A 6,000-nucleotide genomic window follows, 5' to 3' on the forward strand; every position below is an offset into this window, starting at 1 on the left:
TGACTTACCTAAGGTCACACAGGTTCTAAGTGTTGGAGAGAAAATTAGAAGCTTTTTTTACTCTTTTTACTATTACTTACCTCATTTTACGATTGGGGAAACTGAGGCTCAGAAGTGATTTTTTTTTCCCCCAAGGTCATACATCTAGGAAATCTATCGAGTCAATTATTAAGAGCCTTCAGTACAGAGGGATGTAGGGCTATCAAGGAGGGCCTTAAATGAGATTAGAGCATTTAGTCGGATTTTTTATGCTTTTACATGTATATGTCGCCTACCTCAGCTTATACATGTTAAAGAATAAAAAGTACGACTAAGTGAACGGTGGGATGGGGGAAGGGAGGCACTGGTTGGGCCAGCTTTCCAGTAGGAGGTGGGACTAGCGGAGCCTCAAAGGTACCCCAGGATTCTAAGAGCTGGAGGTAAAGGAGTGCGTTCTCAAGCAGGGAAATGGGGGGGCGCTAATGCGAAGGTACAATGGTTAGAGAGGAAGACTTGGGCATGAGAAAGAAACAGTAAGAAAATTTGGCGAAACTCTAATGTGGATGGAGGAAAGTAATGTGTCTTAAGGCCAGACAGAAAAATGTGGGCCAGACGGATTTGAACCCGGGACTCCCAATTCAGCAACCGATCCCTTCCTCCAACTTGCTTCCAACAGAGGAAAACATGCTGGACTTAGAAATTGAGGTCTCGGGTTCAAATCCTAAATGCCCGTGTTACTAACTATGTGACCTTAGTCAAGTCATCTATCTGAGCCTGTTTATTTGCCCATTTGGATTAGATGCCTTCTGATATCTTGCCAGCTCTAACTCTAATTACCCCCATTTTACAGAAGGAAAAGTTGAGGCTCAGAGTGGGAAGCTTGGATGTCCAGACAATGAAGAAAAGATTCTTACTCTACAAAGTGGAAGCTTGGCTCTCCCCAAAATGAAGAAAAGCTTCTTATTCTACAAAGTGGACTCACAGGCCTCCCAAGCGGAAAGCAATCTTATAATCCCACCTCTCCAGCCCACAAATCTACCCAGAGGACGCCTGTGGGCAGCTGGAGCTGACCGGGAAAAGCTCCTCAGAGTCCCAGGGCCGGCCTGTGGGCAGAGACTAAGTGACCTTGGATCCGACCCCGCAAGCAGCTCCAGTGGCCCGCCGGGAGACTGTCCCAGAATGGAGAACCGTTCTGGGATCCCCGCTGGGCCGGGCTGTTTGCCTTTCCACCTGGCTGCGGTGGCTCAGGGGGTAGGCGAGAGGAAGTGGGCGATTTGGAAAGCCCCTGAGTCTCATGACTGGAAAGTTTCTCAGCTTAGGAAGCACTTTCCTCCTGACAGCCCTGGGAGGTAGGGCTGGGGAAGAGGTTCGCCCCATTCTAGAGAAGGATACTGAGATCCCCAGGATCAAACCCCTTTTTGAAAGGAAATGGCAACAAGACAGACCCACCAGATAATAATTTCAAGCTCTCCAGACCAGACTGAGTCCAATGATGAGGAGAAGGCCCCCAGCCCCTTGGCTGAGGAAGTCAACTCCCCGCTGGTCCAGGGAGGGAATGGCAGAGCTCCCTTTCCCCTCCCCACCCCCAGCCCCCTCTGCAGTCCTTATTCACAGATCCCGGCTAGAATTCCCGAGCAGGGCCCCTCTTAACAGCCTCCCCCTCCAAGTTTAAATGAGCCAGGCTGGTGGTGAGGAAGCCACCAGGGGCTGGGAAGCTGGTAGGAAAAGCAGGGCCGACTGGAAAGCCCATTCCGTTTATTTGGCAAAGGAAACATTTACAAGTAAATTCCTCATTGCAAACAGTGGAGGTAAGCCTCTCCCCTCCCTCCACCCTCCAATCCCAAGCAGGCTGCACCATTCCGGAAGCTGGGGTTCAGAGGCTCAGGAAAGTGTGGCTCCCTTGGGCTGCACTATTCAGAACTGGAAAGTGGAGGAGTGGGGGAGGAGGAAAGGGGAGAGGGAGGGAGGGAAGAGGGAGAAAAGGCAAGGGGAGGAAAAAGAAGAGGAGGAAGAAAGGTGAGGAAAGGAAGAAGAGGGATGGTGATAGAAGAGGTGTGAGGAGAAAAAGAAGATGGAAAGGGGGAGGAGAAAGGAAGGGATGAGAGGAGGTGTTGACAAACTACAATGAACACAAATAATTGAGTTTGGGCAAGTCAAAAAGGCTCTTCTGAGTTATTAGGAAGAGAGTTAGACCTGGGATCCCAAGGACATGGGTTCAAATTCCACCTTTGAGAGGACTAATTTCCAAACTTGTCATTTAATTTTTTCTGGCAAAAAAGGGGGTGGTTATTATACAAACATTACCTAAATTGGAGGTTCAAATGGCATAATGTAAAATAGAAAACCTTAAAGTGCTGCATATGTAGCAGGGGTGATCAGAACACCTGAATTAATTTGGTGACCCCCTGTCCCCCCAAAAAAATCCATTTGATGTCATTTAGAGAGATGGAGCTTTGTCAGAAAGGGAACCCTCCCATGGAATGGACCTGTAGCCCAGCACCTTATTGAAGAACGTATGCACAGAACCCTTTTGGCAAAGATACAATCCACCCTTGATTGGTCCCCAGTGGCCAATGAGATCAGTGGAACTTCCCCATCCTATGGAAAATGAATGAGCTCAGATCTATTTTTGTATCTTTTTCCTTGTCCCAAGCTTACTTTACATCAGGGATTCTCAATATGCTGTTATATACCATAGAGTTCCTGAATGTGAATGGAGGAAAATATATTTTTATTTTCATTAATCTCTAACTGAAATTTGACTGGTCCTTTAATGATGAGAATAGGCTTTATTTTGAGGAGGGCTGCATAGACCACCGATTAACATGAATCCATCACTCATTAAAAAAAAAAAATTAAAAACTTTGCTCCACTTCCTACCTGTGTGACCCTGGGCAAGTCACTTAACCCCAATTGCCTCAGCAAAAAAAAAACAAAATACAAACAAAAACAAACAAACAAACAAACAAAAAAAAAAAAAAAAAAAAAACCCACTTTGCTCCCCAGCTAGAGGAAGGAAATTTTCACACATACAATACCACCAGCAGCAGTACCACCACCATTACCACAAGCAATAGGAGTAGGAACAGTGGTGATTTGCAACAGAAGCACATGGCAGTGGGAGATAAATTCTTGTGAAGGACTTTTTAAGGCTGGAGTCTCTTATACTAGACATTTCCTAGATTCCTCCTTCTGTTTATCAGTTTCCTCTTTGTGGCCAATGACAGTAATCCTGAGAAATGGACATTTCCAGCCTTGAAGATTAACTCTTGGATAATAGAATCTAAATGTTCTTAGATTGCAGGAAATCTAAGTACACCTGCCCCAGAAATAAAAGAATAAAATTTTTGGACAAGAGAACTGTCAACTGCATAAGAGATGATACCATCAACAGATTAGGAAAGCAATGAATAATTTACCTTTCAGATCTTTGGAGAAGGGAGGAATTTACATCCAAAAAACCCCAAGAGAATGTTATGAAAGATAAAATGGACAACTTTGATTACATTAAATTAAAATTTAAAAAAAAAATTAACAAACAAAACCAATAGAAAAAAGATTAAAAAGGAAGTACAAAGCTGGGAAAAATAGTTTATAGCCAGTGTTTCTGATAAAGGTCTCATTTCTAAACTACATAAAGAATTCTGTCAAATTTATAAGAATACAAGTCACTCCCCAATTAATAAGAAAATTTTCCGATGAAGAAATTAAGGCCATCTATAGATATATGAAAAAATGCACTATTGATTAGAGAAATATAAATTAAAACAATTCTGTGGTACCATCTCACACCTCTCAGCTTGGCTAAGATGTCAGGAAAAGATAATGATAAATGTGGAGGGGATGTGGGAAAACTGAACCGCTAATGCATTGTTGGTGGAATTGTGAAATAATCCAATCATTCTGGAGAGTAATCTGGAACTATGCCCAAAGGACTATCAAACTGTGTATACCCTTTGACTCAACAGTGCCATTACTGGGTCTGTATCTCAAGGAAATCTTAAAGAAGGAGAAAAAACTCACATGTACAAAAATGTTTGTAGCCTTTTTGGGGTAGCAAATAATTGGGAAAAGAGTGAGTGCCCATCAATGGGGGGATAGCTGAACAAGTTGTGGTATATCAAGATAATGGAATATTATGTTCTACCCCAAAAAAATGATGAAGAAGCTGATTTTAGAAAAACCTGGAAAGATTTACACGAACTGATGCCGAACAAAACAAGTAGAACCAGGAAAACATTGTACACTTATTGTGTTGTATAGTACTTATTGTGCTGTTATTCAGCAAGAATGTGTGATGATCAACTATGAAAGACTTGGTTCTTCTCAGTGCTTCAGTGATTTGAAGCAATCCCAATAGACTTTGGACAGAAAATGGCATCTGCATCCAGAAAAACAACGGAGGAAATTGAATATAAATCAATATATGCTATATTCAGTTCTTTTTTCTGTGTTTTTTTTCTCTCTCCTATGGTTTTTCCCTTTTGCTCTGATTTTTATCTCCCAGCATGATTCATAAAAGTAATGTGTATTAAAAATAAATAAATTTACTAGAATAAAAAGAGAGAATTGCCAACTGGATCCCCTTGATAATTGAAGACTAAAGGGATGAGAAGTCATCATCTTTTCTGGATTTTGCCATGATCCTTGCAGTAAGTTGCTCAGACATTACAGGTCCAAAAGTGAATGCAAACTAGCTGTTCAATAGTTCCCCTACTCCCCTCCTCCCCCCCCCAGAAAAAAAGGTTTCATTTGGAAGAGTACGATTAAAAAGAATGCCTCAGGGTGCCATGTTTTCTGGTTCATGTGCTAATATGAATCTTTTGCAATTGATACATTTTCTCTCATGGAAAAAAAAAAAAAAGCTGTCCAAACTCAATATTCAGATTATCTATTAAGTTATTTTTGGGAGGAGAACCTGTTTCCCATGTATGGGGAGGTCCTAGACAAGAGCTATATCTAAGTCCTGTTTGCAGATTTTCCTGGGAAAATCCAGGCATTACCAAGCAATAGCATGGCATCATGGGTAAAAGGTTAGCCCTGGCATTAGATAGACCTGGATCCAACACCTTACCTCTGGCACAAACTAGCATACTCAGGGTACGCTCTAGCAACTCTCTACCTATAAGCTCTCCAGAAAAGGTGCCAACTGGCTTTAATGGAGGCCATGCCCCATAGTAATAAAATTACAGCTCCAATTATTATGCATTGATAGTTGTGGACTTTTGATTTCCTCTCCCCACCAGAAAACTCCCTCCACTAATGCCAATTGAACAATTAATCAGGATCTTTTAATCTTAAAAGGTTGATTATGGAGCAAAAAAAGACTTAAATATTAGGCCCAGAGTCCTTCAAACAAGATCTTCCTGATTCTAAAACTAGTCCTATGTGAATCTGTTTTTAAGAACCTTGTTCTTATTTTGTCATTTTCAATCATGTTTGCCTCTTCTTGATCTCCTTTGGGGCTATCTTGGCAAAGATACTATAGTGGTTTGCCATTTCCTTCTCCAGCTTATTTTATAGATAAGGAAACTGAGGCAAACAGGATTAAGTGACTTGTACTGGGCCATACAATTAATAAATATCTGAGGCTGGATTTGAATTCAGGTTTTTCTGATTCTAAGTCTAGCACTCTAAACTCCTTAAATGTCCATAGGAACCTTAAAGCATTTTTTAAAATGGGAGGTATTAGTAAAGTAAATTAGCATTGTGCTAATGAAAGTTCTAGCAGAAGCAGGTAACTGGCTGTGTTCAATTCTGTATGTCTAGTCCTAGGTTCCAAAGTAGATTGGTTGTTTTTTTGTTGTTGTTGTTTTGTTTGTTTGTTTGTTTGGTTGGTTGTTTGGTTGGGTTTTTTTGGGGGGAGTGTTAATTAAAGCTTTGTCCACAGCCAAGATTTGATTTAGGCAAATTAGACAGATGTCTAGGGCATATCATAGTGGGAGTAGAAGGAAGGAAAAGCATTAGTACTAGTACTTTTTAACAAATGTATGCATTATTAATGCCAGAAAGTTTTTCTCT

Source organism: Sminthopsis crassicaudata, chromosome 2 (assembly GCF_048593235.1).
Source record: "Sminthopsis crassicaudata isolate SCR6 chromosome 2, ASM4859323v1, whole genome shotgun sequence".
Classification (NCBI taxonomy): Eukaryota; Metazoa; Chordata; class Mammalia; order Dasyuromorphia; family Dasyuridae; genus Sminthopsis; species Sminthopsis crassicaudata.